Source organism: Schistocerca gregaria, chromosome 3 (genome assembly GCF_023897955.1).
Source record: "Schistocerca gregaria isolate iqSchGreg1 chromosome 3, iqSchGreg1.2, whole genome shotgun sequence".
Lineage (NCBI taxonomy): Eukaryota > Metazoa > Arthropoda > Insecta > Orthoptera > Acrididae > Schistocerca > Schistocerca gregaria.
The window spans coordinates 515,416,295-515,438,122 of NC_064922.1; the positions used below are offsets into that span (position 1 = coordinate 515,416,295).

General features: G+C 42.2%; 1 protein-coding gene and 1 non-coding gene across 3 annotated transcripts in view; one reads left to right on the forward strand and one right to left on the reverse strand.

The window, feature by feature from the left end:
• The window catches only part of LOC126354034 (probable sodium/potassium/calcium exchanger CG1090), a 448,803-nt gene that overhangs the window by 131,158 nt on the left and 295,817 nt on the right, over positions 1-21,828 (reverse strand). The window lies entirely within an intron of this gene.
• Trnas-uga (transfer RNA serine (anticodon UGA)) lies at positions 19,779-19,853 on the forward strand. Its single transcript has one exon. It is a non-coding gene; the product is annotated as a tRNA-Ser (tRNA).

Here is a 21,828-nt window from a genome sequence, read left to right on the forward strand (position 1 = left end):
TTACTTTGTTCATTAAATGACTGTGGGGAACTGTGTCAAACGCCTTGCGGAAGTCAAGAAACACGGCATCTACCTGTGAACCCGTGTCTAAGGCCCTCTGAGTCTCGTGGACGAATAGCGCGAGCTGGGTTTCACACGACCGTCTTTTTCGAAACCCATGCTGATTCCTACAGAGTAGATTTCTAGTCTCCAGAAAAGACATTATACTCGAACGTAATACGTGTTCCAAAATTCTACAACAGATCGACGTTAGAGATATACATCTATAGTTCTGCACATCTGTTTGACGTCCCTTCTTGAAAACGGGGATGACCTGTGCAAATTGGAATTATAACTTTCTTTGATCTGTTGTGTAGTTTTGGAGATATTTCAATGTCTTCAGTTAAAATGAACGTCCTGTATTTTACAGACACACACACATACACACACACTCACACACACGCAGAGATATATGATTCTTGCGAGAACAGCCAATGATATCTTCAGAGCAGACTCGCACCAGGCTCAAACTCTTACAGGAATGGGTGAAAAGCCGCGAGTAATGAGGGTAATGGGCAAGGTGCATTATACTAGTAGTGTGTGGATAAATTTAGAATCTGGGTCTCACGGGAGGCGCGCTAAGGTGCCCGTGTAGTTGCAAAGACCATTGTGTCCAGATGACGCAGTGGTCAGTGCAACTGTTTGGTAAGCAGGAGATGCAGATTCGAATCCCAGTCTGGCACAAAATCACAACTTTCCCCATTGATTTAAATCAATGCCCACTCGCAACCAATGTACCTAATTCGTTTTTGACTTAATTATACTGATGTTTACCAGCAGTGCACGTAGAGTCTATAAGCAATGGTTGCCAAGTTATGGGTAATCACTCCCTGAGAGGTAAAATAAGTTTTTCTGAGGGGTTAACACAGACAATGCTCAACTGTGTTTCGGTCATGAAACTAAGTTATATCCAAAAGATAATTACTTCTATCACAATTTTTAAGATAGCAACATTAATTATATGTTACCAATAATTACATGTTTTCTTCAAACACAATTATTAACGGATGGCAAAATATAGTGGAGACCTGAGATTTGAAACAAAGTATGAACGACATCTTCCTCATGTAGTCTACCCACTACACAGATCGTTTGAACTGTAATGTATCCTTCGTCGTACAGCAGTGAGCAACTATGAAAATGATAAAGTTAAATGAATCTACTTAACTGTATGCAGTGCATGAATTAAAGGTTTGTCGTCGGGAGGACACATAACAGAAGCGATAGCACAACGTATTGTATTTACATCCAAACATCTGAAAACTAATTTCATTTAGTCTTAAGTGAGATCCTGTAAGAAAGTGAAATCACTGTTGCTTACTTATTGGTGAGTGTATCAGGCCGTGGGTGCTGATGAACGTACCATTTTACTTTTCTAATTTTTGGAGGAGGTTGTATAGACCAATACAAGGGGAAAATGTTGAATAAGCATGGACTCTAAAATGCATTTCTTAAGAGCTATGAGTACTTTTTTTCAGTAAAAGTAATACGTTTCACATAAGCGAAGATAACGAAATGCTCATAAAAACCCTATGTTTGCTTCACATTTTTTGCTTGTTTCTGATAAGAAACCAGTCCCTAAAGTTAGTCGGTGTTTTCTTGGAACACCCTGTATATCGCACATGCTTAAATATGTCATGAAAAAGAGTTTGCGAGTTGTAGGTAGTACTAGCAATAGACCAGGTAGTGCTTCATTATTCACTTCAAAACAATAAACGAAGTAACTGACATAAGATACAGTAATAACAATGTAGTGGCTACTGCATTGTCATATGGCCTGCACAGAATTATTATTATTATTATTGTTGTTGTTGTTATCATCATCATCATCATCATCATCATCATTAGTGGCAACAGTCAGGCGCAAAGCATTATAGCCTGCAGTTTTCCAGTTTCTATCACTTCAGAAGTAAGGAGTCTATAAATAAAGTTACTTAAAATATTATGAACCACTAAGCTCCGATTCCTTAAAGAATCAAATCTTCATGTATTACACAGCTTCGAACCTCTGATCACTTTACAAATCATTTAATATGTCAATAATTTGCGGTAAGCACGCAATCCGGAAAAAGTTTAGAAAACGTTTGATAATTTTGTTTTGAAGTTGGTCAGAAGTCGCTAAATGCTGTCATTACCAAACACAGGATAAGGGGTCTGGGTAGTACCAGCTTCATTTTAATCAAAAGCTACCTTTCCACACATCTCAATGTTTATGACATATCTTTTGAACTATGTGTCATGTAATATAATTTTGGAAACACATTCATTTCTATATGTGGACACTGCCTGCAAAATGTGTTACGAATCAAATTAATAGCAAAGAAGTAGTGTATTAAAGAGTCATGCCTGATGCGGCAATTTTATTTTTTCAATGGAGAAATTGTAATAAGCGAATAAACTCTTTTCTTAGCGTTATTTTGTGGGGGATATCAACGAGAAAAAGTTTCGTAAAGCTTTGAAATTACGTGTTTAGTTTGTTGCAAGCCATTATGAACACCGATTCTCAGATACTGGATGTATCCATCCAGTCTAGGTATTTGCACACAGAGCTACGCTGCCTCAGACATACACAGATCCTTGCTGTAATACTTAAGATTTATCTGTTAATTAGTAGATTACGGTAACATATTGAGTTTTTAAAGTCAGTCAATAATTATATGAAATATTGAAAATCAAATTTTTGTAGCCCCCGGACGTCATTTAACAGTCAACCAGCAACTGAAGTTGGGTGCCATGAACCAGGTAAACCTTTTAGTAGCATAAATAGTGCACAAATTTTAATTAGGTTGAGTTTACAGTAAATGGGGATGCAGGGTGTGGGTGAAACAAGTGTCATTAGAAAGAGGAGCGATGCAAAGGAAACATGTCTTTCACGAAGGGTCTGCCCTTGATTGTTGACAGTTAGGCTTATTTACTGAGGAGGATTTGTAAGTAGCACACATGATTTATTTTGAATTTCTTCATCATTCTAAAAAAAAAAAAAAAGGTTGTTGGAAATAAGCCTTACAAAATATCTCATTGACTCATTAATTCGTAGTTTACTAGAACACCTACAAAAATTAAAATTTATTTTCCTTTCCTTTATTTTAAAAATAAAAATGTTCAAAGAAAGTTCTTTTTCGTTCTTACTCTTCGACGTCAGTGTTGTAATACTTACTCCACTGAGATGTAATAGTCTCAGAAAGTTTGGGAACCACTCCGCTAGTGCCTATTACGGGCGCTATCTTTTTTATTTAATTTACTGGCTGTCGGAATGTGCCGATCAAGCCATCTCATTAGTGGAATGTCAACGATGACCATACGAACATAAGGACATCACAACATCCAGTCCCTGAAAGGAGAAAATCGCGACCCGGCCGTGAATCGAACCCGGGCCACTTCACTTGGCAGTCCGACGCGCTGACCGCACACCTGCCGTTGTCGAAGGCGAGACACTCCAGAGAAGGCTAAATGTGTTGCGGTACAGCCGAATCGCTAAGGGGTATCGCATCGGGATACCCAATTGGCACAAAATCGATATCCATTCGACAGTATGCGCCACCTAGTATGTTCCAAATCGCCCCCTCATAAAAGCGGGATTATTTCAGCTCTCATACCTCGGGTCTTACTGGTGATACAAAGGTAGGGTTGAAGGTTTTGTATAGCCCTTGGGCTAGGGACCACTTATATACCCAACAGAAGGATCTAGGCAAATGCAGCAAATCGGTTGGCTCATGTTGCATTTGATCTAGTCAACGGTGTGGCTTAGAGATGTATGAAGGCACCATTTAGCTCATGGGCGGTTCCTGAGAGAACCCAAAAAGCAGGGATTCTAGGTATCAAAGCCACGCCGCAGATTCTGAGACGGCTATGGACAGAAAATGGTTGAAGTTTTTACGATGTATTCCTAAGATCCCGATCTCGAATCGTCTTTTAAATTTTCTTTATATCTTTATTCGTTCCTAAGACATTGTTTGTAAAGTGACGTAGCACGAGAAATAGGTTGTAAAGTGTCTCCGTTATTATCGGAAGGGTACTGAAGCACATGAAAAGCTTTTCTGCACTTAGCCGGCAGGTGTGGCAGAGCGGTTCTAGGCGCTTCAGTCTGGAACTGCGTGACCGGTACCGCATGGATGTGGTTTGATGTCCTTAGGTTAGTTAGGTTTAAGTAGCTCTAAGTTCTAGGGGCACTGATGATCTCAGATGTTAAGTCGCATAGTGCTCAGAGCAATTTGAACCATTTTTTTCTGCACTTAAAATTCGATCTGAGGTGCAAAAATAGTTTTTCGGTTTTTCAATTTCACATAAGTAAACTATCAAAATTTTCCTGACTGATAGAGTTCTTTTCATATGAGCGACATGTCCCACTGTAGCAAGGAAAAGAAGGGCACCAGCGGAAATATGTTCCTGTCAGAGCACAAAGAATGTTAATATGCTCCTGTTTAAAAAACTGACTGAAACGTGGGGTACCAGCTGACTCATTCTACCTTCCTCACCATATTTCTAAACATTTTGGCATTCAAACAGATTCACATATTTTAATGCTGAGAAAGGAGACATTGGCAGTGGGAAAGAGAGGGAAAAGTAATAAATACTGGAAGATAGAAGACAGTGGTAGTGGTATAGAGAGAGCGAAAGAAGACAATGTTAAAAGGTGGCAGCTTGAATGAATGTTAATTTCGCAACTTACATGAGATTTTATACGGCGTAACAAGTAGAAGGATATGTCACCTGACATACTTCGGCGATAGTGAGCAGATTTGCCTATCAAAATGTACACTATGCGATGCAAAGGGATGACACTCGATTCGACGGTATTAACACACCGAACCCAAATCCTGCATGACAATGAGCAAAAGGCGAAAAAATCTGCTGAAAGAAACGTTTTAGTTTGGGGGTAGACGCAAGTTGCGCCATCACGGCCCACATACAACGGACGGATTGTAACAGGGGTTGGTGACCGGCAGCGAGAGAGAGAACGAATGCGCCGGGTGATACATCGAGGGGAGCACGTAGCGGCCCAGCGCTGTTTGCGACAGAGAAATTCTTTAGAAAACTGAACTGGAGAATTTCCAGATGCATAAAAACAGACCAGCGACGCAGGTGATCACATGAAAGGCCCGTGGTATGCTTTTGATGTACGGGTGTAACTTTCAGGCGTCAGGAGCGGGCACAAAATGTCCGATTGCTTGAAATAAATTTGGAAGGAGAAAAAGGGTCGATGTTGCGACGCAGTTTAAAAGTAGGCCCTTTGCGATTGGCAGGGGTAGTTTCCACAAGATGAAAGGAACGTTCCCACTGTTTTGAAAAAGCCGTGATGTGAAGCACGAAAGGACACAGGTGGGGGACAGTTTGCTGCGAAACACACAAGACTGAAAACTTCGGGGACTCTCCTCTGAACCAGCATCAAGTTTAGAATTTTTGTGTGATCACTGAGTTCACTTTGGCTGACATTCAGCCAGAAATTAGCTGAACAGTCGTTAAGCTCCACTAGAGGAGAAACGAAACAGCTATGTAGTTAATTGTTCTTTCGAAAACTGAGAGGGCGTTGAAGCGTACATGCTACTCCATCTATGCACGTGTATATCGCCATATTTTCCAGAGTAGGGATGAGTGCATGTCTTCTCGCCTGTTGTTGCGGTCTTAAGTCCAGAGACTGGTTTGATGCAGCTCTTCTTGCTACTCTATCCTGTGTAAGCTTCTTCATCTCCCAGTACCTACTGCAATCTACATTCTTCTGAATCTGTTTAGTGTATTCATCTCTTGGTCTCTCTCTACGATTTTTACCCTCCACGGTGCCTTCCAATACTAAATTGGTGATCCCTTGATGCCTCAGAATATATCCTACCAATTGATCCCTTCTTCTAGTCAACTTGTGCCACAAATTTCTCTTCTCCCCAATTCTCTTCAGTACCTCCTCATTAGTTATGTGATCTATCCATCTAATCTTTAGCATTATTCTATAGCACCACATTTCGAAAGCTTCTAGTCTCTTATTGTCTAAACTATTTATTATACACGTTTCACTTCCATACATGGCTACAATCCATACAAATACTTTCAGAAACGACTTCCTGACACTTAAATCTATATTCGATGTTAACAAATTTCTCTTCTTCAGAAACGCTTTCCTTGCCATTGCCAGTCTACATTTTATATCCCTTCTACTTCGACCATCATGAGTTATTTTGCTTCCCAAATAGCAAAACTCCTTTACTACTCTACTTTAAGTGTCACATTTCCTAATCTAATTCCCTCAGCATCACCTGATTTAATTCCATTACATTCTATTATCCTTCTTGTTTCGCTTTTGTTTATGTTCATTTTATATCCTCCTTTCAAGACACCGTCGATTCCGTTCAGCTGCTCTTCCAGGTCCTTTGCTATCTCTGACAGAATTACAATTTCATCGGAAAAACTTCCAAGGTTTTTATTTCCTCTCCAAAGCCTTTAATACCTACTCCGAATTTTTCTTTTGTTTCCTTTACTGCTTGTCAATATACAGATTGAATAACATTGGGGAGAGGCTACAACCCCGTCTCACTCCCTTCCCAACCACTGCTTCCCTTTCATGCCTCTCGACTCTTATAACTGCCATCTGGTTTCTGTACAAATCGTAAATAGCCTTTCGCTTCCTGTATTTTACCCCTGATACCTTCAGAATTTGAAAGAGAGTATTCCAGTCAACATTGTCAAAAACTTTCTCTAATTCTACAAATGCTAGAAACGTAGGCTTGCCTTTCCTTAATCTATTTTCTAAGATAAGTCGTAAGGGCAGTATTGCCTCACGTGTTCCAACATTTCTACGGAATCCAAACTGATCTTCGCCAAGGTTGGCTTCTACCAGTTTTTCCATTCGTCTGTAAAGAATTTGTGTTAGTATTTTGCAGCCGTGGCCTATGAAACTGACAGTTCGGCAATTTTCACATTTGTCAACACCTGTTTTCTTTCGGATTGGAATTATTCCATTCTTCATGAAGTCTGAGGGTATTAGGTAAATGCCGTTTCCAGAGGCGTAAAATTTTTGGATCACCAGCTTGCATCCACTGTGTACTAGAGCAACCTTGAGTTATCTTTTTCTCATCTTGTCACAAAAACTAACCATGCTGCGTAGACTTGATTGTCATCCTAAATAGTACTATAATTAGAACCGGAATCGGATGATTTGTCGTCATATTGGCCAACTTCACTGTCTAGAAGTAAGAAAAATCTTGTAGAGGGCCCCTAGTTAAATTTGATATTGTTGAGTTTAGTGTTATTTCTGCTAAACATGACGTATTGACAACTGTCCTGAAATTGTAATGTCACAATCTATGTAAATTTGTGTGCTTCTGTGACAATAGAGAAATTAAAGCGATTTTACAGCTAAACATCGATGTTCTCTTTAATAGAATAAGGGTTCACTCCAAACATCAGTCAATTACTCTAGTAATGCTCACGCATTCACAGGGTGTTTTTGCTGATGTCTGAAAAACGTGAAAAGAGTGGCGTTTTAGAATGTAATTGTGAGAGAAAGAGAGGAACTTACTGGTAGTGGAACATAGTTGGAAGTGACAGAACATTGTTAGGAAAAGAGTGAAGGAAACAGTGTGTCGAGCACGGTGTCCCGGGTTGGATTCCCGGCGGGGTCAGGGAATTTCACCTGCCTCGAGATAGCTGGTTGTTTGTGTTGTCCTCATCATTTCATCATCATTCATGGAAAGTGACGAGATTGGGCTGAGAAAAGGTTCGGAAATTGGACGGGCGCTGATAACCGCGCAGTTGAGCGCCCCACAAACCAAACATCATTATCATCATCATCATCGAAACTGTGAATGGGAGAGGAATATAGAGAAGGAGAAAGTGGAAGTGGGTGAGTGCCAATAATAATGAGAGACAGAGAGTCTTTGGCTATGTTGATGAAGAGGAGAGATGTAGTGCCACTGAGAAGAGACGGCAGCACTGGGAATGAGTGAATGAATAATTGAAGGAATGAATGAATGAGATAGCAGCAGTAAGAGAGAGCAAGAGGGAAACAGTGACAGTGAAAGGAGAGTGTTGAAGTAGGGCAGAACGAAGGGGACTGTGGCTGTGAGACAGGCGACAGTAGCTGTTAGAGAGATACAAAAAGCCAATTTATTTATATATTTATTTTTATTTACTTGTTTGATTTGAGTGTCTATAGTGACAATGAGTTGAGCTGAATGAGTGAGTGAGAATGAGCAAGTGGGAATGGATGGGTATGAGCGATTTACGGCGATCTAGCGGGTGTGAGTGAGTTAACAGAGAAGCTTGCAGGGGTAAGAGGTGAGCTACATGTTAAAAATAGCGTGAATGTGTTCGCATGCCAAAATTTATTAGAAATTTTTTAAAGCTTCTAAGAGAGGTAGAACGAGGCAGCTGGTACTCAAGTTGTCAGTCTGGATCCTTTAAACAGGAGCCTATTTGCTTTTCTTGTGCTCCAATAGAAGCACTTTCCGCTGGTTCGTTAATATGGAATCAGAATTTAAGAATTAAGAAGTCTCTTCTGAAGGTATTTGTCTGTATTGTAGCCTTGTACGAAAATGAAACACGGGCGATAAACAGATCAGACAAGAGCAGACTAGAGGCTTTTGTAATTGATGCTGCAGAAGAATGCTGAAGACTGGAAGGTTATATCGAAAACCAATTCGGTGGTGCTAAATCGAATTAGGGACAAAAGGAATTTATGACACAACTTGACTAAAAGAAAGGATAGGTTGATAGAACATGCCATGAGGCATGAAGCAATCGCCAGTTTGGTAATGAAGTGAGGTGTGGGGGATAAATTGTACAGGAAGACTAAAGTCTGATTTAAAGTAGTTGTCACTTGACGTTTGCGCTGCGAAGTTGCGGCGTTGTCACGTCAAGCACTGGCTGGAGGCAGCCGCCTCAGCGCATCGCTACCCCCGGCAATAGAAAATCGTTTTAAAGCCTGTATCTTCTACAAAAAGTAAGTAAAAAATTTCAAACCCACATATGATGTATATCTCTACAATGTCTCTCAATCTGTCAAATATCTATTCTTAATTTTAATTAGGACAAGAGTTACGCTAATTTGTTTGAAACCATTTAAATTCTCGATTTCGCAAACAGCTTCTAACTTATCACGTCATTACTGAAAAACTATTGGCGTCACAGCAAAATATTTTTTCCGTTCACTACCAAAATAATGCACTCGGCAAAGAGTCCTTAAAAGTTTTAGTAGTGCATTACGTTTCCTGTATATAAATTTCTGAAAAAAGCGTTTTTAAGTAATCCTATCAGTACTGACAATGTTGACTGGAATACTCTCTTTCAAATTCTGAAGGTGGCAGGGATAAAATACAGGGATCGAAAGGCTATTTACAATTTGTACAGAAAGCAGAACGCAGTTATAAGAGTCGAGAGGCATGAAAGGGAAGCAGTGGTTGGGAAGGGAGTGAGACAGGGTTGTAGCCTCTCCCCGATGCTATTCAATCTGTATATTGAGCATGCAATAAAGGAAACAAAAGAAAAGTTTGGAGTAGGTATTAAAATCCATGGAGAAGAAATAAAAACTTTGAGGTTCGCCGATGTCAGAGACAGCAAAGGACCTGGAAGAGCAGTTGAACAGAATGGACAGTGTCTTGAAAGGAGGGTATAAGATGAACATCAACAAAAGCAAAACGAGGATAATGGAATGTAGTCGAATTAAGTCTGGTGATGCTGAGGGAATTAGATTAGGAAACGAGCCACTTAAAGTAGTGAAGGAGTTTTGCTATTTGGGGAGCATAATAACTGTTGATGGTCGAAGCAGAGAGGATATAATATGTAGACTGGCAATGGCAAGAAAAGCGTTTCTGAAGAAGAGAAATTTGTTAACATCGAGTATACATTTAAGTGTCAGGAAGTCGTTTCTGAAAGTATTTGTATAGAGTGTAGCCATGTATGGAAATGAAACAAGGACGATAAATAAGCTTTCGAAATGTGGTGCTACAGAAGAATGGTGAAGATTAGATGGATACATCACATAACTAATGAGGAAGTATTATACAGAATTGGGGTGAAGAGGAGTTTGTGGCACAACTTGACTAGAAGAAGGGATCGGTTGGTAGGACATGTTCTGAGGCATCAAGGGATCAATTTAGTACTGGAGGGCAGCGTGGAGGATAAAAATCGTAGAGGGAGACCAAGAGATGAATACACTAAGCAGATTCAGAAGGATGTAGGCTGCAATAGGTACTGGGAGATGAAGAGGATTGCACAGGATAGAGTAGCGTGGAGAGCTGCATCAAACCAGTCTCAGGACTGAAGACCACAACAACAACAACATATCAGTACTGAACACGAAACAAGTATGACGTTTAAAATCTCTATTTCCTATAAATATTATGTATATATTTTTAAATTGAAGTACAGTATCGGTCTCAGTGGTATCTATAAGCATATCAAATATCTTTTCTTAATTTTAATTGGGGCCGTTGTTACATTAAGTATTGAAGTGTGAGAAATTTTCGCGTCCGGAAAAGTTTTCTTCTTTAGACTGCAAATCTCGAAAACTATTACACACATTGAATAACATTTTGGTGTATATACAAAATGAAATAGAATTAAAATTCAGTCTAACTTACCGTAAGGAGATGACGAGAGCTGGCCAAACAGTGTTTCTTAGTCTCACAACAAGAATAAGAATTAATCGAAATAAATTCACATACACAATATTTAATGGCAGTTTTACATTACACACTAATCAGACAAAGCGAAAACACCGCTTAAATCAGAGTCAGAGTCAGTGGAACTACCCGTGTCGCTGTTCGTACTGACAGATATAATCAAGTCTTGTCAGATACCTTCATTGTTCCATGCGTCCTGTATCACTCCTTTCACGTGATGCACTACCTTCTGCCAGTCTTCCAATGTCACAATTTCAACTGCCTCTTTCAAAAGGCGTTCCACTTCGGTTAATATGAATTTCTTATTTTCTGTAGCAATATGCCGTTTAACCCGAGCCCAAATCAGCTCTATGGCGTTGAAATGGCAATGGTAAGGAGGGAATCTGGGCACTTTATGCCCGTATTTTTTTGCTAATTCATCCACAATGTAAATCGGGTCCTTTGGCTTGTGTTGCGATACAAGTTCTAATAATTGTGCCCTTGTCGAATTACTATCGAACTGTACCTTATGTTTCTGTAACCAGCTAACAATGTCGTTTTCCCTCGTTGTCTTTGTGGGTGCTTTATCTTGTATTACTGAGTGATAAGGAGCTTTATCCATAACAATTATAGAGTTTTTTGTTAACTTCTGGAGCACAAAGTCTTCAAACCATTTCACAAAAGTATTGTGATTCATCTCTTCGTGGTAGTCGGAGGTCTTATTTGGACTGAATAGCAGCAGACATTTTGGAATGAAACCTTTTGAATTTCCGGCACGTGGTACAATTATCCTTTTTCCTCTGCCGATCGGAGCTGCCATACTACTGCTATTGGTACCGTCTGTCCAGCCTTTTTTTAAACTGTATCCTGCATTCACCCAAGTTTCATCAAGGCAAACGATATCATCAGAATTAGTCCCCAGTAATTCTCTAAGAAAGCGGCATCGCCAGGCTGCAATATCTTGGCGTACCATTAGTAACTTTCTGCCAGAGATGGGTTTATAGCGGAATCCTAACATTTTCACGACTCGTAACAAAGACGATTTATTACCCTGAAACAGGTCAACCACTGTGAGGGTAGCATGTAATTTTTTGGGTGTTGGACACTCCTTCCTCGAATAAAATGCGTATATTTGACGACGAATGGCATCTTCCTGAAGAGAGTAAAGTTTTGTGACCCTCTTCTCTAGTCGCCTCTTTTTCCCAGGTGTCTCCAATTTAGATGATTCACTTGAGCCTTCTTTCGTGAATTTATCCTTGCAGAGTCTTATTACAGATCGTTCGCTAACTTGCAGAGCAGCTGCAGTTCGCCCCACCATCTTATCCAAAGGAACGAGAGGCCCTCCTGCATTCCCCTCTCTCTCAAAATACTGCCTTAAGGAACACATGTATTCACGCGCCTGACTGCGTATAACGACGCCATGTCCGCCACTTTTTGGTTTCCGAGGAGTGTGCAGCCTCGGACTCCCTCTCTTGCGACTGCTTTCATCAGACATCGTAAACACGCGAAGCTACAAGTTGCTCAAATCTCTCACCCGCACGTCTACAACAGCTCGCTGAGGACTGGCTGGCACAATGCCTTAGTCAGCTCAGCAGAGCGAAGTGGCAACGCAGTGGCAGCCGACAGCGCCGGCTGCCATTGGTTTATTGGTGGCGTCAGCCGTGCAGCCCGTTGCCTGTCAAGTGACAACTAGTTTACATAACAGTATAAGGCTTTACTACAGTGAAGCAGGTTCCGATGGCTGTTGGGTGCTATACGTATGCAGGAGTGAAGAGGCTTGCACAGGATAGACCAGAATGAAGACCTACATCACAATAGTTTTCGAACCAACGACAACCATCCCTGTTAAATCATTGTGGTTATATTCTATGTAACTCCGGCCGCTGTGGCCGAGAGGTTCTAGGGGCTTCAGTCCGGAACCGCGTTGCTGCTACGGTCGCAGGTTCGAATCCTGCGTCGGGCATGGATGTGTGTGATGTCCTTAGGTTAGCTAAGTTTGAGTGTTACTAAGTCTAGGGGGCTGATGACCTCGATGTTAAGTCCCATAGTGCTCAGAGCCATTTGAACGATTTTCATTTCTATGTAACGCCACGAATCTCATGTATAACGACCTAAGTGACGTTAAAATCGCTGTTCGGTTCTCATAAAAGAAAATCATACTCTCGTATGTTCGTAAACTGCGGCACAGGCCCTCTAGTATGGCAGTATCACAGGTGAAACAAAAGCAAACAGGCGGGTAAGTAATGAAGGTAAATGGTGTGTCCACAGGCAGCTGGACAGTGACAGAATATGGCGCTCGTGACGGGAAGGCCGCGGCCGGTGTCGTCACGGCCGGACGCCTGCTTCGCTTCGCCTCACGCGTGTCGGTGGCGCCCCTGCTCGCGTGTCTGCAGGAGATTAATGGCCCGCCAGCCAGCCGCCGTGACGTCACTCTGTCGCGCGGACGAGCGCCCGTCAGCGCAGCAAAGCGCTCTCCACGCTAATACGCAAACAGGCCGCTCCGCCCAGCCGGACTTCCCTTGCATGAATACCAACCACTTCATTTATCCACGATATAATGGTGGTTGATCTCTGTGCTTGTGGACTCAGTTACTTGAACAAACACGGCAACTAACCACTGATTTGTATTGCTTCGTTTTACGCCTGGGTGTGTTTTAGTCTTTCCCCCACACATTTACGTCTTCTTCAAGTGTGATGTTTTTATAAACTGCAGTTTTGGTGAGCACTGCGCTGACTCAGTGAACCTAAAAGTATGGATGGGAAAAACCTGCCGGTTGAAACCGATACCGGTATTTTAGTTATGCATAGTTGGTATTTTTCGGCATTTGTTTGGTCTCTGTTAGAAAAGATTTTTTTTATTTTTTGCTAATAACAGGGTAAAAAACTGAAGTATCAGTTAGCCATGGCAGCAGTGCTAAAATTTTTTGTCTTTAAATAAATCTTTAAAAAAAAAAAAGGTAATTTTTATTCGTAAGATTTCCACTGCTTTGAAATATTACTTTATTACAGAAAATGGGAAAAGCGATCAGTGCTATTTTAATAACAATGCCGACAGAAACCAGCGATAAACACATGGCGTAACGATTGGTGCAGATTTGCTGAGACAATGAAGTACCTGTTACCATGTGGCGTGGCCTACTGGAAGGTACGCATGTACACGCTGTAAACGAGGCTTGCCCCGTCTAGTCTATACAGCAGTTTCTCGCTCGCTGTTGTCGTCGGACATTAGTTGTATTACAGACTGACACTATCCCTAGTTAGAAAGTATTTTAAAAATTGCGATATCGGTGAAGTACTATGCCGTATTTGCTTTAAAAGATCAAGAATGCGATGAACCACAACAAACTTGCCACATCAAATAAGAAAAAAAGCTTAACAGTTCACTCACAGTTCAAAACAAAAATAGAAAGTAGCTGATATGTTGCCTGCGTCTGCACAGTATGCCTTTATCTGCTTGTAGCTTTTAAAAACGGACGAATTAACACGAAAAATAGTTCTTCAGCCTGAGTTTTCACCCTTTTCCACTGACTAATTGTAGAGCCTAAACAGTGGCGTGACCCTCGGTTATAATACTATTTTTGAGCTGAGTTTTAAAAAATTACGATCTATACGTGAATACTGATAATTTTTTTGTAGCATTCAACCGCCTGCCACCTTTGAAAAAAGCAGCAAACAGCGGAAGGACCAAGATTTATTCTTATTGTGTTTTTAATATTTTGATACTATGATTAAACTGAGGGAATAAAATTTTTTGGTTTCTTCGATTTCTATAATCACAGGAAACGATCGGAATAAAAAACCTAAAGTCGGTTCTTTCAGGTACAGGTTATTTCGAGCCGTACTGCGGCTAAACTGGAATTGAAAAAAAAGAACCTGATTTAACCGAAAACCAGTTGTTTCAGCGATAATCGTCATCGCTACGTAACAGCTGCTACTGAATAAAGCAACCAGCCACAAATACTTTTAAATTGCTTTATTTCAGTGCCATAACCTGTTTCGGCCATTCACGCCCATCTTCAGATGGCTAATGTTTCTAATTACATCAATGTTTTCATCATTTATTTTATATGTTGTTTTGATGCAAAAACTTGTTAATGTGTCAGAATTTGTTTAAATATAAGGTGAAATACACACATCGAAAAAAGATCGGGAACGTGTACGGAAGCCGGCCGGAGTGGCCGTGCGGTTCTAGGCACTACAGTCCGGAGCCAAGCGACCGCTACGGTCGCAGGTTCGAATCCTGCCTCGGGCATGGATGTGTGTGATGTCCTTCGGTTGGTTAAGTTTAATTAGTTTTAAGCTCTAGGCGACTGGTGACCTGAGAAGTTAGGTCGCATAGTGCTCACAGCCATTTTTTGAACCTGTACAGAAAACTGGAATAGGGATCAACATAAACATCATTTCCGCCCTTTTTGTTGCTCATGAAAACCACACATTTGATATTGTACCACCATACAGCGAGACCTTCAGAGGTGGTGGTCCAGATTGCTGTACACACCGGTACCTCTAACACCCAGTAGCACGTCCTCTTGCATTCATGCGTGCCTGTATTTGTCATGGCATACTATCCACAAGTTCATCAAGGCACTGTTGGTCCAGATTGTCGCACTCCTCAACGGCGATTCGGCGTAGACCCCTCACAGTGGTTGGTGGGTCACTTCGTCCATAAACAGCCCGTTTAAATTTATCCCAGGCATGTCCGATAGGGTTCATGTCTGGAAAATATGCTGGCCACTAGAGTCGAGTTATGTCGTTATGCTGAAGGAAGTTACTCTCAAGATGTGCACGATGGGGGCGCGAATTGTCGTCCATGAAGACGAAGGCCCCGGCAATATGCTGCCGATATGGTTGCACTATCGGTGGGAGGAGGGCATTCACGTATCGTACAGCCCTTACGGCCCCACATAATACCACCCTAAAACAGCAGGTAACCTCCACCTTGCTGCACTCGCTGAACAGTGTGTCTAAGGCGTTTAGCCTGACTGGCTTGCCTCCAAACACGTCTCCGGCGATTGTCTGGTTGAAGGCATGTGCGACACTCATCGGTGAAGAAAACGTGATGCCAATCCTGTGGTCCATTCGGTATGTTGTTGGGTCCATCTGTACCGCGCTGCATGGTGTCTTGATTGCAAAGAAGGATCTCGCCATGGACGTCGGGAGTGAAGTTGAGCATCATGCAGACTATTGCGCACAGTTTGAGTCGTAACACGACGTCCTGTGGCTGCACTAAAAGCATTATTCAACACTGTGGCGTTGCTGTCAGGGTTCCTCCGAGTCATAATCCGTAGGTAGCGGTCATCCACTGCAGTAGTAGCCCTTGGACGGCCAGAGCGAGGCATGTCATCGACAGTTCCAGTCTCTCTGTATCTGTTTGATGTCCGAACAACATCGCTTTGGTTCACTCCGAGACGCCTGGACACTTCCCTTGTTGAGAGCCTTTCCTGGCACAAAGTACCAATGCTGACGCGATGGAACCGCGGTATTGACCATGTAGGCATGGTTGAACTACAGACAACACGAGCCGTGTACCTCCTTCCTGGTGGAATAACTAGCACTGATCGGCTGTCCAACCCCCTCCGTCTAATAGGCGCTGCTCATGCATGGTTGTTTACATCTTTGGGTGGGTTTAGTGCCATCTCTGAACAGTCAAAGGGACTGTGTCTGTGATACAATAGCCGGCCGGAGTGGCCGAGCGGTTCTAGGCGCTGCAGTCTGGAACCGCGCGACAGCTACGGTCGCTGGTTCGAATCCTGCCTCGGGCATGGATGTGTGTGTTGTCCTTAGGATAGTTAGGTTTAAGTAGTTCTAAGTTCTAGGGGACTGATGACCTCAGCAGTTAAGTCCCATATTGCTCAGAGCCATTTGAACCATTTTTGTGATACAATATACATAGTCAACGCCTATCGTGAGGAGTTCTGGGAACCGGGGCGATGTAAAACTTTTTTTGATGTGTGTACTTATACACACATACGTAAGTTCCTATGGTCGGCGCTTTTCTCTTGTTATGGTGTTTACCCTTTACCAGTAAAATTTATAAGCAGTTGCAGGGCAAACATTGCAAATATTTGAAATAAATCACTGCGACATGAAAATAAACTTCCTAATATTCTTCATGTCAGTATGAACTTCACACATGCGCTTTACATTAGATGCTTTTCTTTACAAAGCAAAGTACGTCCCCTAAATGAAGATATTACTTATTTCCAATTGAGCAAAGATCTCACCCACGCAAAGAAAATACGTGGGAGGTGCGACATATAACTAACAGAAATACCCTCTTGCTGTAACAACGAGCCAATTATTTAGGGGATAAAGTTTTCAGCATTTTTTAAGAGCCGACCGCTGAAATTTTAACGATACCTTATAAAGCCATTATGTTGCAAGTTATAAATTACATTTCAGTTTATAAGTTAGCTGAGGGCAATTCAAAATTAAATAACTATAGGTTGGTAGGAGAATAACATAATTGCTCAGTATTACAGTTTAGGTTTAGTTAACTTTATATGGACATCATAAACAGTTATTTTCTTAAAGTGTTTGTGCGCCGAAGATAGCGGCAGAAAAAGGAACAACAAACTTCGGAACAAAGGGCAGTTGCTGTGTTCAAAACGTGGTCTATAAAATTGTTATTCTACCGAAGATGTATTGTAGACCTACCAGTTGAAGATGAGTGAAACTCCGAAACGCGTCCTCACAGAAAAACAAAGCTATCAAAAATAGCGGATGGTTACCGTGTTTCTTGAAAAGATTAATTTTTTCTACAAAGATTTCGCCGGCTTCTTGGGGGTCTCGTCACAGTTCCTGCATCCTACATCGTCGACTATATGATCGAACTGCACCGACAAATTGTCCGATGTTTTTCAGGGACTTTTATTGAGTGTTTTGGTATAAGGGACTCGTGGTCCCCTGTGTATTGTTACAGAGTAATACTGGAATTGTGATGTATTTGGTTTGTTGTCCCACTTCCCTTTGTTCCTGTGAAAATGCCTTCAGAACAGTGAAAATTCTGTTGTAAGCGTCGTGCCGCTCTTCCACTATGCTCAGTGAACCGAAACTGGAGGTGCATGGCGATCGAGTCCTATCCATACTGGTGTGTATTAAAAAGGAAGCAACGAGGTTTAAAATTAGTTAAGCGTTGTATCAGTTTCACTGACCCATGAATTTCTTTTGATACGACATCTACTTTAGCAGGGAAAAGAAGGAAACCATCCGAATAATGCTCATATCGGAGCACAAACATGTGAGTATTTTCTCTTTATTAAAAGACTCTGACTGAAAAATGGGTTTCCAGCTGCCTCGTTCTACCTTTCTGAAGACCTTTACAAATTTCCTCAAGCTTTTTGGCAAGCGAACATGTTCGCACTTTTTCGAACTGGGAAAGAAGTAGACAGTGGCAGTGGGAAAGGGGTGGAAAAGTAATAAATATTGGAAGATAGTAGACTGTGGTTGTGTCATAGAACGAGTGAAGGAGACAATGACAGTGTGAGAGGGACACATAGTAGCATAAGAGTGAAGGAGATAGTGACAATGGCAACGAGGAAGAGAGAGCTAGCGACAGTAAGAACAGACAGCAGCAGTGGGAAGGAATGAATGAGATAGCAGCAGTAAGGGGGATCAGGAGAGACGAAATGGCAGTGAGAGTAGCAGTAGGATAGAACGGAGGCGACAGTGGCTGTAACACAGGGCCAGTGAGACTTAGAGAGATACAGGGAGACAATGATAATGAGTAGGGCTGAATGGGTGAGTGAGAACAGGCAAGTGGGAGTGGATGGGTGTGAGTGACTTTCAACCGTGGACTGATGAGTGTGAAAGAGTTACAATTAAGAGAGCTTGTGGGTGCGATAGGTGAGTTTCATGTTAAAAAGAGCGCGAATATTTTCACGTGCAAAAGATTTGGGAAAAATTTTAAAAGTGCTAAGGAAGCAACTGAAACACCACTTTTCCATCAGAGTTTTTAATGAAGAGGAGTATACTCGTCTTTTTGTGCTTCGATAGGTGCATTTTTTCGCGGGTTTATATCAGAAAAAAAGCAAAGATTGTAATCTGTGGTTGGTCCCTTTCGTTGCGTCAGGGAACGTACAGCTACGTATGTAAGCATAGTAGCATTTTATTTCGCACCCGTGCTCTAGAACCCACCGTATGTATTCCAGTGAAGCTTTCTTTTTCTTTTTTATTCGCTTGCTGCTGCGGTTTGGCTAACGCATTACGCAGCTGGTGCGTGGACGCTTGTAACGGGACGTCCGCCCCCGCTATTAGCCGGCTGCGCTCCTCCCATCACCCCCCTCCCCCTCGCCCCCCTGTCTCCGTGAACTCAATCCGCCGTATCGATCCGGGGCCCAGAATAAATTACGCCACCTCCGGCAGATTGAGCACCCTTCCCGCCGCCCTACCCCATCCCGTACCCTAATACTGCGGCCAGTGGGCGCGTCCTGCGTCGTATCTGCCTTACGAAGAACGCAACTCTTGAAGAGCGCTCGTAGTAGTATTACGGATCAAGCTATGTGCTTTGTTTACACTCATACAGATTCTCGTTTCGCTTTGTTGAAACAGGACGGCAGGCTACAGCACGAGTGGATTTAATTCCTGTATACTCACACCCACGGACGCGCATGCGCGACAGATGTGTAACCAAAATCTTCCTCACGGCGTTGATTAGCAACACCACGATTCCTGTCTTATTTTTATTTATTCTCATTTTATTCGTCCTGCAAGTGTAAGAGAGTGAGGTTGTTAGCCAGCATCATACAACGTCGTTTTTCAAGCAGCATGAAGCCCACATACAACTATAGGTGCAATGTTGGTACAGCATTTTACATGATGCTGTGTTAGACTACAACCCAGAAATCTGTTACAGAAACTGAGCTCTGTAGGTAGTATATATGAAGATGGTATCTGTTCTTTCGGACTTGTCTGAAAGAACAGATCATCTTCATATATAGTTAAGGCTAACTGGCCATTGACCTTCTTCTTCTGTCCTTGGAGCACACGCATTGCCCGACCTCTTACGGGACTCGGTAAGATTGTCTCCCGCGAGTAATGAGTGTAATGGGCAGGGGTACTACGAATGTAGTGTGTGGACATTAAGTTGGGAATGTGAGTCTCAGGGGGAGCGTGAAAGGGATAAATCCCTCCAGTCGCACTATCCTCTGTGCCCTCGGTGGCTCAGATTGATAGAGCGTCTGCCATGAAAGCAGGAGATTCCGGGTTCGAGTCCCGGTCGGGGCACACATTTTTCAGTGTCTCCATCGATGTATATCAACGCCTGTCGACAGCTTAAGGTCTTGATTTAATTATCATTTCATCCTGTAAGTAGTGGTTCCATTGCACTGCTGTTAACTCCTTCGAAGTACAACACACAACTGTGTGCAGCAACTTAAACATCACGTCCCTACTGACTCAGTGGCATAAGTTTTCTTGGAGAGTGGCGTATATTCCTGGTGTGGCAACAACAGCACAAGCATCCTTATATTCGATATATTTTGTATTTCTTGTTAGATCTACGAAAGAGTTATGTCACTGAGTTTATCTAATCGATATCTGTTGTTCTGGCATAAAAAATAGCATAGTTTCTGCGGTATCGGCCGCTATCCAGTCAGCCGCGCTTTCAAATACGTGCTCCACCACTTACGCCGCCGCGTTTCCTACAGCCCTCACGACGGCCACGTACGATTGCGCCAGTGCCAATGTCCTGCAACTCTTCCTTCTCCAGAGCTTCAGCGGCGGGTGTATTTAAGTTCGAAAGATTCGTATAGTGAGGCCATTTAGTGCGTTTGCCATTTGAATATCATTTACAGATTTTCATAATGGCCAGGACTCAATGTATTCTCAATAAACATTGTATTGATGTGTTGAGATTTATAAATTTTTGTGTGTGTGTATGTTTCAGTATTCAATGCTACTCTTAAGAACTGATGCTGCAGCAAGAATAACAGAATTGTGTATTATTTTCACTATTTGACAATAGATGTAGAATAAATTAATATCTGAATTTTCTGCCATGAACAGCATTTGTTCCTCGCTTCTTTATCAACCACCACACAGCTTGCAAAGGAAGAAATAACAGTTGCATTTAAAGGAAAAAGAAAGCTAATTCGCCTACCTCGATTGTTAATGAAGCTGCGAGCAGGCATCGTCAATTTTTTTTTCCCCCATGGCTCCCTGACCACTGTACATAAAGGTGAAAGCAGATTACAGATTTCTTCATCTCGTCAAAAGTGCGAGGTATATTCGGAAAGTGCCAAAATGTTGTCTTCATAGCCAGCGGTTCACGTGAGCAGAGATGAACATTAGAGGGAGCCACCTCCGGGCAGCATGGTGGGTGATCAAGCATCTCCCATCGAAAACGCTGCAGGACAAACCTCATTGCCCCTGCAGTGTGTGGGTGAGAAGTGTCATAAAGAAGGAAATGCACAACATGTAGGTTCGTGGGATTGCATGAAATCAGGTGGAACCTCTCAGAGCAAGGTGGCGCAGTGGTTAGCGCACTGGACTCGCATTCGGGAGGCGACGGTTCAGACCCGCGTCCGGCCATTCTGATTTAGTTTTTCCGTGATTTCCTTAAAATCGCTTCAGGCAAATGCCGGAATGGTTCCAATGAAAGGTCACAGCCGACATCCTTCCCTATCCTTCCTTAATCTGATGGGACCGATAACCTCGCTGTTTGGTCTCCTCCATCAAATCAGCCAACCAACCAGGAGAAACCTCGCAGTGGGCACTCGTACCTGGCTGTAGATGCTCTTGTTCCAGTCATTTTAAGTGCTCACTTTGTGCTCAGAACAGAAGAGGGCAATGTGGCACTATCGACTAACATACTAGAGACACTGCCCAACACATCTGTTTAGAAAAGACATCTGAATGGTGCAAAAGTTGGCAATTGACCTAAATAATGAAAAGTGTGAAGTCGTCCACATGAGTACTAAAAGGCATCCATTAAACTTCGGTTACACGAGAAGTCAATCAAATCCAAAGGCCATAAATTCAACTAAATAGCTGGGAATTACAATCACGGACAACTTAAATTGGAAATAACACATATAAAACGTTGTGGGGAAGGCGAACCAAAGACTGCGTTTTACTGGCAGAAAACTTAGAAGATGCAACAGATCTACTAAAGTGACTACATGCACTACGCTTGTCTGTCCTAATTGGAGTACTGCTGCACGGTGTGGGATCCTTACCAGACACGATAGACGGAGTAAAT